The sequence below is a fragment of the Camelus ferus genome, chromosome 35, assembly GCF_009834535.1.
Source record: "Camelus ferus isolate YT-003-E chromosome 35, BCGSAC_Cfer_1.0, whole genome shotgun sequence".
NCBI classification, from domain to species: domain Eukaryota; kingdom Metazoa; phylum Chordata; class Mammalia; order Artiodactyla; family Camelidae; genus Camelus; species Camelus ferus.
The window spans coordinates 17,707,807-17,720,125 of record NC_045730.1 but is presented as its reverse complement, the minus strand read 5'-3'; positions in this window follow the sequence as shown (position 1 = coordinate 17,720,125).

Sequence of the window (12,319 nt, the reverse complement as noted above, 5' to 3'; positions counted from 1 at the left end):
CAAAAGGTACAGATTTCTAGTTTTAAGTATGGAACAGGGATGTCACATACAACATGATTAACCTCATGAACACTGCTCTATGTTATATATGAGAGCTGTAAAGAGAGTCAATGCTCAGAGTCCTCATCACTAAGAAAAAAATAACTTTTTCTTTTTCTTTTATTTTGTATCCATAGGAGATGATGTTCACTAAACTTATCGTGATAATCATCTCATGATGTATGAAATCAAATCACTATGCCATACACTAGAAATTTATCCCGTGCTGTATGTCTTACATCTCAAGAAAACTGGAAGGAAAATAAGATTATGTTTCCAAAGCTGAGACTGGGATACATGCTGTTTCCATGTGGCCTATTTATCCAGGAGGAAGAGGCTGAACCTGCTGTTGCTGTGATCACACTCGGCTGGCCATCTGTGTGCTGTCTGTAGTGCACATGACAGCAACATGGCATGATGGGAAACCAACAGTCCAACACCCCAGGGAACAGGCCACTTGACTTTCAGGGAGGGGCCAGCCTCTCTGCCTTTGCTCAGCCTGGCTGGATGCCAGCTGTGCTGCCCGCCTCGTGTGTGAGAGAACACTGGCAGAGCCAGCAACTGGCTGTGAAGTGCTGCTAAGGTTACAGAGAACTTAGAGGTCACCCGTCCTTCCTACACCATCTTAAAGATGAGGATGCTGAACCTGGGGAGATGAAGCAGTTTGCTCAAGGGCATGTAGTTGACTCAAGGTCACGTAGTTGCCTCAAGGTCACAGAGCTTGCTCATCTGGGGGTAGCAACTCCAGGCAATGGCCTGTTGTGCTGAGGAACTCAGATTCTTCACTATCTTTAATGGTGTGGGTTTCATGCCCTGCAGACCCAGAGGGATAGCAGATCTGGTGCCCTTCTGATCAGCAGGGTCTGCCTGTTTCCAAAACAGCCTGCCCGTGGACACGTTCTCCTGGCATGGCCACTCTCTCCATCAGACCCTTCCATGGCCCCAGCCAAGAGCCCTCCTTGTGGAATCAAAGCACCTGGTCCTGATGTTCTGAGCAGTTCTCCTGTCTGCTTCTCCTGCACCTCAGGCTTCTGCGCCTCTCCTCTGGGTCTCGCAGTTCCTGCCTGTCGGGTGTGGGCAGCCCCACTCACTCTGCCATCTGATATGTGCCCACAGCCTGTTTTCAACCTGCCTGGCTTCTGTCCAGCTTCTTTTCCTGATTCACGTTCTTTGTCTTTGCCCCAGTTCTGAGTCATTATCTTCCTCTAACCCCTATACCTATTGAACCTGTCAAGCTCTGCCCCTGACTTTCTGTCCCTACGTCCACAGCAGCCTAAACTCCAGTGGATGCCAGCTTCGCCACTCACAGGGATGCCTTCTTTAGAATTCACCTTGATTCCTCCTCCTTGGGTGTAAGCTTAGCTCCACAGAGACATGTGGTGAAACATGGGGGTGTTTGGTGAAATCGAAGAACACCTACATTACACACTCTAGTGTATGAAGCACTTACATAAACACATTCAGTGCCTCCTAGAACTCTCAAGTCAGACTCGTAGTGGGCTTGAGATCATTTGGAAAAAATTCCAATTTGTTGACACTATCTCAAAGTCTGAGTCTGTAGTTCTACAGGTTACAAGTATCCGTTTTCTTAGTACTCCATGTGGTTTTGACCAACAGCCAGGTTTAGATACCACAAATGCAGTCTACCTTCATCTCAGAAGAATGATTAGCTAGCGTCCAAGTAAGCATCACCTAAGTAAGAAAACCTGCTGTTCTGAAAGGCCTTACTGTGGCCATGCTGGGTTGAGTATCTCTCACTGTTGGGATGGCTGTCCTGGTCTGAACCGAAGCCAAATTTGGGCTAACAGATTATAAACAGAATCCAAATAAATATAAGATTCAACAATAGGACATTCTAGCGCTCTTGTCAGTACCATAGAAAAATCTCAACAAATTTCAGTCATCCTTCTCCTGGAGAAAAATTATATTTTTATCATTTGGGGAAATTCTAATATTATAATTGATCAAAGGACAATAAGTCCAAAACTTCATTATTTGTCTCCAGCAGGAAAACTCTTGATGGTTAGAAATGGGAAATGGGGAAATGTTTTTAAGACTTAACATCTTTGATTCTTCTTCTCTTTCTACCTTAAAACTCCAAGCTTCAGAGAGGTCAGTGTTTCATCTACAAAATGGGAGGATCACTGTTTCCACCAAAGCCAAAGCCGAGTTGGCTTCATGGGAAAGAAATGCTCAACTAGGGGTGCTTTGATGACATTCTGAAGCCATCCTCATCCTGCTGGAAGGCCCTCAACACGGGCAGGTGAGTGTCATCTAATTCTGAGATCCCACTGAGGCAAGAAGTTCATGCAGACCTGCTTGGTCATATACAAGTTGATTTTTCATAGCAAAAAGCATTGAGACAAGGCCGACCCTTTTCAGGCACTGTGGGGCTTCGAACACCTGTATTTATATAGCAAAAGGGAGAAAGAACTGGAAAACACACAGGCAAATGCACTCATTGAGGTAGAACCAAATGCTTCTTCTTCTGTTAAAGCTGCAGTGGGACGGCTGCCCCCTAGAGTATACTACTGAGGAACAGGTGCTGAAGCAAATCTCCCATACTACAGAGTGTGACAATTTGCAGTGATGAGGACAGTCATTCCCCAGGTGCCAACCTTTTCTCTATCTGCAGCCTCCACTAACCCTCTGAGCCACCTTGACACTCCTATCTCCACAATGCAGGAAACTCTTCCAGTGAAACCTGAACAAGGTCAAAGTGTCAACCCTCCACCTTCACGACTCCAGCAGCATGGCCAGCAGTGAGCTGGTGGTTAGCAGTTACACCAGACAAGCCTGTTCCTACCCAGTGATTTCTGGAGAGGAGAGCAGGATCTGTGTCAAAGTAAATGTATTCACTTAAACCACCAGGGCTGGGCTGGACACGAAAGAGTCTCCTTGTCAGGTCCACCTTGAGAAAAGGCATGATTTTAAACAGCAGCAGAAGAACCCTTGTGCCCGCAAGGAGGGGAAAAAAAAGATTTAGGGAAGCAGGAAGTCTCCCAATACCCCAGAGTAGCACCAAAAGTGGGTGAAAACAACAAGAAATAGGCTTTATCACAGACACAGGAAGTCAGGATGGTTCACAGCCCTTCAAAGGCAGTTTCTAAAGCAGTCTGGCCTGAAGCCCTTACGTTTCCTGTGCCGGTTGGAATCAGGAAGGACAAGGTGCTTCAAAGGCAAGAGAAAAAGTTTTAAGTAGGTCACTCTGTGTACTGGACCCTGAGTAATGCTGGCTGCTGGCTGCTGCCTGGTGCCGGAGCCCACATCACTCTGCATCTGATCTGAATTTGGTTGCCTCTTTGGCCTGTCAATGAAACTGTGGCCAGGATTCATCCACAGAGACCAACCAACAGAGGCACTGCCCCAGGGCTCGGCACCGTCCATCTACACTCGCCAACATAGAGGATCACAGCCGGCTCAATGACCAGGTTTCCAATCCAATTTCCACTAACTGTAGACATCCTCTTTAAATATTTAAATAGTTGAGAGTATAAATACAGCTCAAACCTATTTCCTGCGTCTGTTTCCCTGTCTCCTCTTACAGCAAAGTGCTAGACCAGCTTCAGTTAACCCAGGTATGAGGAAGGTAACGGGATGGTGCAGGTAAGCGGTAGCTCATTTTCCTGAGAACGGAGATACACACCCCTTCCATCAGCAGTTACCACCCCTTGTGTTTAATTCTTCCCTTTATCCCACATACTACATTTTCTGTAATTCAACCTTCAGATTTATTTAACTCCCTTTTTAAAATTTATTTTTATTTTCGTTTTTAATTTTTTTATGGAGGTACTGGGGATTGAACCCAAGACCTCAGGCATGCTAAGCACAAGCTCTACCACTGAGCTATATCCCCACCCCAGATTTATTTAACTCTTCAGTTCCAATCTGTCCAGCCATTCAGTATTAACTGACTCCTTCCTATACTCCTGGCACTGTTACCCTCCAGGGAACACTTGAGGGAAAGCTAGCTGAAGTAGCTTCGAAGATGCAAGTCAATGGTTTTGGGGAGTTACAGGTAGAGACTGAGATAGATTGGAAATGGAGAAATAAGCTATATGCCCTCCCAGCATCCAGCATCATAATTTGGCTCCATTTTATTGGACGCACTAATGCTGAACATCAGACATAATGACATTCAAATGTTCATATCCAAAAGCAAGTAAACATGAGTCTGGGATTATTTGCCAGTTTGGACACTTCATGCCTTGTTGCCCTTACATTACAAAATAGAAACTTGACCATCATTCAAAGGTAAAAAGCCTTTGGAGACCTTTGGGTGAAAAATACCTTTATAGTATCCAAAAATCATGTATTTCATATTTACTGTTAAAGCATCTTTATCCTTTCCCTGTGTTACATCATGAATCCTCACTAATGGTATAACAGATGTAATTATTTCACAAGAACTGACATGCTTGCTTGCTTTGGAAGCACCCAGAGGACAGACAAGCCGGGAGCTCTGTATAAACCACATATTAAGAGAAGTGAGAAGGAATGAACACATGCACTAAGACTAGGGCTTGTGTTCATACTTGGAATTTGTAAATTAACCATAAGAACGAAATGCTCTTCAGCTAAGGGTCCTTTTACGTGAACATTTATTTCCTGTACATAAAATATGCTGCCACTTTAAAATATTACTTGTTTTCAATGTTTAAAAAAATCACAGTATTTGCCAGTAAGTGGTGGCTATAAGGGCACAAACTCGCCTTTCAATAAAAAGTTCTTACCTGCTACATTTTCTAAACGTGTAGGAGTCTAGGTTATTTGCTTTGGAGGGTGTCTTGAATGCAGCTGGAGTGAGGCCAAGGAACTATAAAGCAGAGAGAGATGGAGGTGGGGACGCGGAGGGGAGCAGATCAGCTCAGTTAAAACGAAAGACGCAGCTGACATGGCTCCTCCCAGCTTCAGGGAAATTCTCTCTCTCTCTCTCTCTTTCTCTCTCTCTCGTGATGTCTCCTCAGCCCCTCCTCAGGCCCTCTGCAGCTGTCCTTCCCTGTGTGTTCATTTCCTACCCATCACTTCTGCTCCCAAGTGTCCTAGAAAAAGAGGGCCAGACCCCAAGTGGACTTCCCTGGTGACATTAACCAGAGTTCAGCTACCCCATCAGTCTCCTAACGTCAGAGTGCCTCAAGGTCTGGGCAAGAAACATGCCAAGAAAATGATCCTGCTGAAAGCATTGCGGCTTCACAGTGAGGCTGCTTCACCCAGACACCCCGTCTCAAATTCCAGGTTCCCCTCACCCTCCCGTAGGCCACATCCCTCCTTCTTGCTTTATTTTTGTCCTGAGCACATTTTGCCGTCTAACCTACCAGTGATGTGCTTAATTATCTTCTTCACTGTTTGGTCTCCCCCCTTAGAAGAGAAGCTCCATGAGGGCAGAGACTTTGGGTCTGTTTATCCACTTCAGCATCCTCAGCACTTCATCCATTAATACATACTGGTTGCATGAATAAATCAATAATTGACTTGGTCATTTTTAACAGAGTTGATCCCCTGGAAGAATGCTTTTGGATGAAAGGATAAGCCGCTTCTTTGGGGAGACTCAGAGCAGGACTCCCCAGCAAGATGTCCCGTCTCAAATAAAGCAACATTTTTAATTGAACTGAGGCTGGTCTTTTAGGAAAACTCATTTCTAAAACTTGAAGACCAAGCCACATAGCAGGAGAGGCTCAGGCCTTTATCTGATGTATCCTCAGCAAACAGGCAAGTAGTCTGGTCAAAAGACAGAAAAAGTTGTTAGTTTGTGTTTTAAGACACCTTAACCATTTCAGAAGATTAAAAAGAAAATGAAGAAATAGCACTTGCCTCCCCAGGAAACTGACAAGCTTTGACAAAGCTTTCCAATATTGTTTGCTTGCTTAAAATTGGTTTTTCTTTATTATCTGTAAAAGCAAAAGCTATTAGACAAAGGAAATTCATGTTGAGTGTCAAAAACCTAGGAAATACATTAATGTATGAAGAAAAAGCAAAAATTGTGCCTAATATTGAATTTTAAAAAGAAAAACTGTTGAAATGTTGATGCACTAACTCCAGTCAAATATGTGTGTAATCTAATGTGCTATATCAAGTATGTTACTTTTTTTTCATTTCCTATCACAGAATATATCATGAAAATTTAGTTGATATCATTTTTTGATGATGAAATTGGGCAAGAGTAAAAAAATGTTAGTGCCAGAGGAGTGTAAATTGGTTCAGATTTCCTGTAAGGTAAGCCTTAAATCTGCTTACAGTGTATGACTTAATAATTTAACTTCCAGAATTTATTCTAAGAAAACAATCAGACAGGTAGACCAATCAATATGTAGATACAGACATACCCAGATAAGGATGTTCGCTGAAGCTGTATTTATAATGGTGAGTTTGGAATAAATTGGATAACAAATGATGGTGCTTTCATATACTGGAATACTATTAAAAATAATGCTGTATATCACTAATTACACCGTAACCTGCTCTTTGCTGCCTCCGCATTCCTGATCCTCCCACCTGCTCTACTGTTTTCTCTGAGCATGAATCCCTCAAACACGCTCTCTGATTTAGTTATTCCTTATGTTCACTGTTTATTGACTGTGTCCATCTGCTAGAATGTAAACTCAGAAAGGACGGTGGTAAACATCATTCTTCTTTGATGAATCTCAAAGTGACTTGTTAAGCACTGTGAAACATGCTTTGAGATGACAGAATGTCTTTCAATTTTGTTCCCCCTTTTTAGGATTTTCAGTAATGTATGTCTGTTCTGTTGGGACTCATAAAGGAATTTTTTTCTTTTCATAATCTCCTCTTCAATTATAGTAACTTAAGACTTTTTTTTTTTTTTAAAAAAAGTTTTTTAAAAAAAAAAGGTTCCAGGATTTTTCTTTACAATAAATAGTTCTACAACATCTTCTAAAAATCATAACAAGGAGTTTTTTTGAGACTGATTTTTCTGTTGTCATCCTATGTCTATTGTGTTTTAAGGAAATGTAATGTAGAAACGTTGCACCATGCAAGCCAAATAAAACCTGCTAGCAAGGCTGGTTTGCAGGGGATAACATTTGTATATTACTTCATCATAATATGCCATTTGATCAAATGTCCTGCTCTTATGCAGAACTGAGACAGTCTTCCTCCCAGTATCTCTCACGGTACGTGCACTGTTATGAGACAATCTACGGGCCAGAGCTAGGAGGCCATGTCAAAAGGCCAGGGTTCAGTGACCACAATTCTAGCAGAACTAAGACTGGGGAAGGCAAAAGATTCAAGGGCTATGGCAGGAGAAGCTGGCCAATAATTTGGAGAGTTCCAACCTGAGGGGCGTGCAGAACCCTGCTCCCACTGCTGCCCAAGGACAAGTTCTGAGTTAGGCCCATATTGCTGGGGGGCTCCGGGAACTTGAACACGCATGTGCAGAGAGCCATCGGTGGTACTGAACACGTGCCCATCATTCAGATCTGAGGTTTTGGAGACTGCAATAATGCATCCGCATATGCTAGGATTTTCTAGAGTTTCTGGGGCACATCAATTGGAGTCCACGACAAGAAGAAACAATAATAGAGTTAATATTTATGGCTTTTGTATTAAGATATAGTAGGTCCTGTACCAGGGGCTTTACAAACACAACCTCATTTAATATTAACGACAGAGTCCTATGAGGTGGTCATTGTGGTTTCTCCCTATCTGTAAGTGAGGAAAATAAAACACAGAGAGTTTAATTAATTTATCCAAAGTAGCACAGGTAATCAATGGTGGAGCTGGGACTCTGAAGGCCTTTGTACTATTGAGTGAATCCAAGCTACTGCGGGAAACCCGAGCTGATGATCAGTTTCCACTCCTCATTCAAAAAGCACACGAGCAAGGATCCACAGTCTACCAGAAAATGGGGGAGCAATTTGCATTTCATACACTTGCCTCTAAAGCTCTTTCCATTTTTTCAAACAGTCCTGAAATTTCAATGAAATTAAGAAGCGTGTAAAGTATGAGCTGGCTCCCGTCTGTGGGACTCTGTTATAGGCGAAGTGGTTTCACCATTGTCACTTGTTAATAAGTCCGTTATCTTTTATGTCCCAGAAAGAAAAGATTCTTTTTCAAACGTGACTTGGCTTCTCACATTCTGCTCAGCCAAAAGGTAATGCTATTCTGCTCGTTCTTAGTGAACTGAAAGGGTTCTGAAAAAAAAGGGACCAAAACCCACACCCATACGCTGATAGGGGCTGAGATCAAGTAAAGCTCCCAGAATCATTCACGGTGTCGCCTGGGAGCCGGGATCTTGCTTTCCCCTCACAGAGCCCAATCAAAGAAACATGACCACACAGATAAAGCCATGCCTGTGCCCGTGCTGACTCTGAAGTCGATGAAACTGGCGCTCTCACTCTCTGGCACTGGTGGGAAAGGAAAAACTCGACCTAGATTATCATGAAATTATTCTTGATGCCACTCGCAGGCACTTCGGAGCCAACTGATGCGGCCAACAAAGAGGGTCTGTTAACCTGGGACCTGCTCCGTCAGTCTGATTTCAGTCATTTTCAGCAGAAGACTGGGCATGGTGGATGGGGGAGTGACTTGGAGGGAACGTTAGCAGGGGCAAAAGAATGAAGAAGCAGCATGGTACTACTTGTAGCCATCCAGCATATTCTGGAGGGTTTTAATACTCTCAACATAATCTGGGACTTAGTCATCTCATAAGATAACTTCTTTATCTTGGGTTTTCCATGATGCATACTGCTGCCACACTAAAGTCCTCCAACAGTGGAATATTTCAGGCCACATATACGAATATGGTTTTGTTCTTGCTGAAAAATATATCCCAACCTGAGCCCACGTGATTGTTCTTTTCCACTGTCTCTTCCCACTCAGTTCCTTATTCAGCCTTATTCTAGGGAGCTCCGAAAAAAAATCACCTCCAGCTATCTCAGCCCTGCCTGCTGCATATCTCTGCTCTGCAACCTGCAAGGTAAGCTGACTCTCCACTTAGCCTGTAGGAAAAGCCTGGCAGAGCTCCCCAGACACTAATGTGACCATATGCCCTTGTTTGCCTTGTATTGTTCTGATGTAACTGTTAGTAGCACCTCTTTTCCCTCTCAAATGTGTCCTAGTTTGAAGATAAATCATGTGGTCTCTTAACCAATGATCCAACTGCCAAATCCATAAGACTCCCTTCTGTTTTTGTATAACGTGACAACCCTGTGGTACTGGGCAGTGTAACTGACTCCCACCACCATGAAACTTCTTTTGTCTTTCACGACACTATCCTCCCCTGTATCCCTGTTTCATCAAAGCTTTCTTTGTGAGCTTTTCTTCCTTTCCTCTTAAATATTGGTGCACCTAAGATCTTATATTAAGGCCTATGCCTTTTGTCCCTTTATATGATCACCTTGGGCAATCGTCTGTGTCCATGTCCTTGTAATCTAGTGACCCAGTTTTATCTCTCTCTCTCTCCTTAGCCAAGACCAGTCTCCTAGGTTCCTGTCCCATGTCTTTTCACTTGAGAGTCCCACAGGTATCATGAGATCAGTGTATCCAAAATTGAGCTTCTCACCTCTCCCCTCAAGTCTGCCCTCCCCATCCTCACAAATCGTGGGGATCGGCACACGTTCTACGTCCACACCAGAGAAATGACTTCATTGTTTCCAGCCACGTGCAGCCTGATCAGCCGTATGCCAGCCAACTCTCAGATCTATGGGGATAAATGATTGTTGTTTTAAGCCACTGAGTTTTGGAGTGATGTTTTTGTAGCAAAAGCTAACCGATGTAGAAATGGTTCTGGAAAAGAAGTGCTCCCGTAAGAAAAACTCATTATGTGTTCTACTGGCTTTAGGGCTAGGTAGCAGGAGGCACAGAAATGCCTACAGGAGGCTGAACAGTGGTGACCACTTACCTGTGGTGGAAAGGCTGTTACCTACGACAAGTTGGAAGATAAACGAGGTACTAACTGAACTTTCGGACTTGGGCAAGATAGTTTTTTTTGAAGTGTTAAAGGCACGAGATGATTACTTTCAGCTGCATATGAATAAAGATCTACAAGAAAGAACTGCCAGCCTGAATGAAATGAGACTGAGAAGTAGCAAAATGTATAGCGCTTCTGGGCCCCTAACCTTCTACAGGGAAGGTGGTGGTCTTAGAAAGCAGGTGAGTTGCCAAAATGGGAATATTTCCAATGTCCTCTCCAGAAAGGGTCAAGAAAATTGTAGAATGGGGAACCAAGATCCATGAAGAATAAAGAACTAAAATGTTGCAGTCAGGAAACAAAACCCAGGTTTAATCAAGGAACATTCCCTACTAAGGGCAGGAGGACCTGACAGCATTTGCCAGGTGAGATTTCAAAATTGCTACAGGCCAGTGCTTGGTGTCTCTTTCTTCCCTTTTCCCAGTGGGAGTGTTTGTTGTGATTATCATGTCCGCATTTTACCTTTATATGTTGGGCATGTCTGGGGCAGATAACTTGTCTATTAGTTCATAGGTCTCTGAATTAAGAGGTGTACCTGGACCTGATACAGGTGATGAAATCTTAGACTTTGATGCAGTGATTTGATAAGATTTGGGGGTGCTGGGACGCCAGTGAGTGAATTTTGCATGTGGGATGGATGTGAATAATTATGGCCAGATGATAGACTGTTGTAAACTGAGTTATTGCCCTCGATTCTTCACGCCTCCTGCAGCCACACCACTGCTGTATCCTCGTGGTGGGAGGAGTTCACATTCCTGCCCCTTGACTTTGTACACAGTCCTACGATGCTCTGGACAATGGCAACAGGTAGAGCAGACAGTGTGCCCATTCTGATCCTAATCATAAGAGGCTTTGTGTGTTTCTTCTTGCCCTCTGGCCCTCCAGCCCTGCCATCAGAAGGATGTCTGTCTAGCTTGCTAAATGGAGCAGAATGATGGACACATGAGGCAGCACTGTTTCATCTAAACCACAGACTTTCTGTGAGAAGCAGAGCTGCTCCCGCTAAGTCCCACCTAGATCAGCCAAGCCACAGCCAAGCTTCTGGATCCATGAGAATAAATAATAGTTGTTTTCAGACACTGAGTTTTCTTATAAAGCATAATCACGGTGATAGCCAATCCTCAGTGCCCCCAAGCCCACCTCCCCCACTTTCTCACTTTAAAAACCACTTCCTGTTGATCCTACAGCACATCCTTTTTAATCCACTGTCCTCGTCTGTACCACTTCACCTGGTTCATACCAAGTTCTCCTTATCCTTCAGTCCAACCTCCTCATTGCCACCAGAGCAATTTTCTACCATGCTCCAGTACTATCCCTCAGCTTAAAGCCCTTTGGATCCTTCCCGTTGTGTAGTAGGAGTCCTGGGAGCTGATGGCTTCATTTGGTTCATCCATTTTTTTCTGTTTGCTGCAGATCATACTTTTAAAATACATTAACATAAAGGCAAGCACAAGCCCTGCAGCTTGTCACAGCTGCTTCTACTTCCCGCTTTTTCACCCTCGGCCCCTTCGCCCATTTACATGACACTCCTTGTCGCTACAGATACCTAGGTAAGTGTTTCAGTGTTCCAGGACGGCCACAACCAAGCACCACAAACTAAGTAGTTTACAACAACAGAAGTTTATTTGCTCCCAATCTTTCCTTGCCTCTTCCTAGCTTCTGGTGATAACTGTAAATCCTCAGCATCCCTTGGCTTGCAGGTACATCACTCTAGTCTTTGCCTTTGTCTTTACATAGTGTTTCCTCTTCCTATAAAGACACTGTCATACTGAATCAGGGCCCACCCTAACAACCTCATCTTTACTTGATCACATCTGCAAAGGCTATTTCCAAATAGTGTCACGTTCACAGGTGCTGAGAGTTAGAACTTCAATGTGTCTCTTTGGGAGGTAATTAACTCAATTTAGCTCACAACAGTAAGTAACTGGCATGTAGAATGAAGCACAAAGTACATGCACAGACCTCTCCCGTCAGTCCTCCAGCTGCACATCCACCTTGAACTCTATAACAGAACCACTCCTGTGGACCCAGAGTGGACTAAGCCATCCCTCACCTCAGTACCTTTGCTTGTGCTTCTCTTTTCACTTCAAAAGCCTTTTCTTCCTCCCCTGGTCTCCGTGTGAATTTTCATCCTACCTTTAAGACTTATTCAAATCTTATGTATTAGGCAAAAACTTAGATTTCTCCTGTTCTTTTGGAGAATTAGTTGCTAATTCTGCTTTTAATCTTAGAAGTCCTCAGAATCTTCTGTCACTTGTCATTACATTTCTTTCCTGGGACACACAGTTGGACCAAGGTGAGTTCCACCAGATTTCTTTTGGAGAAGATGTCATTAACATGCCAGTTTTTGCC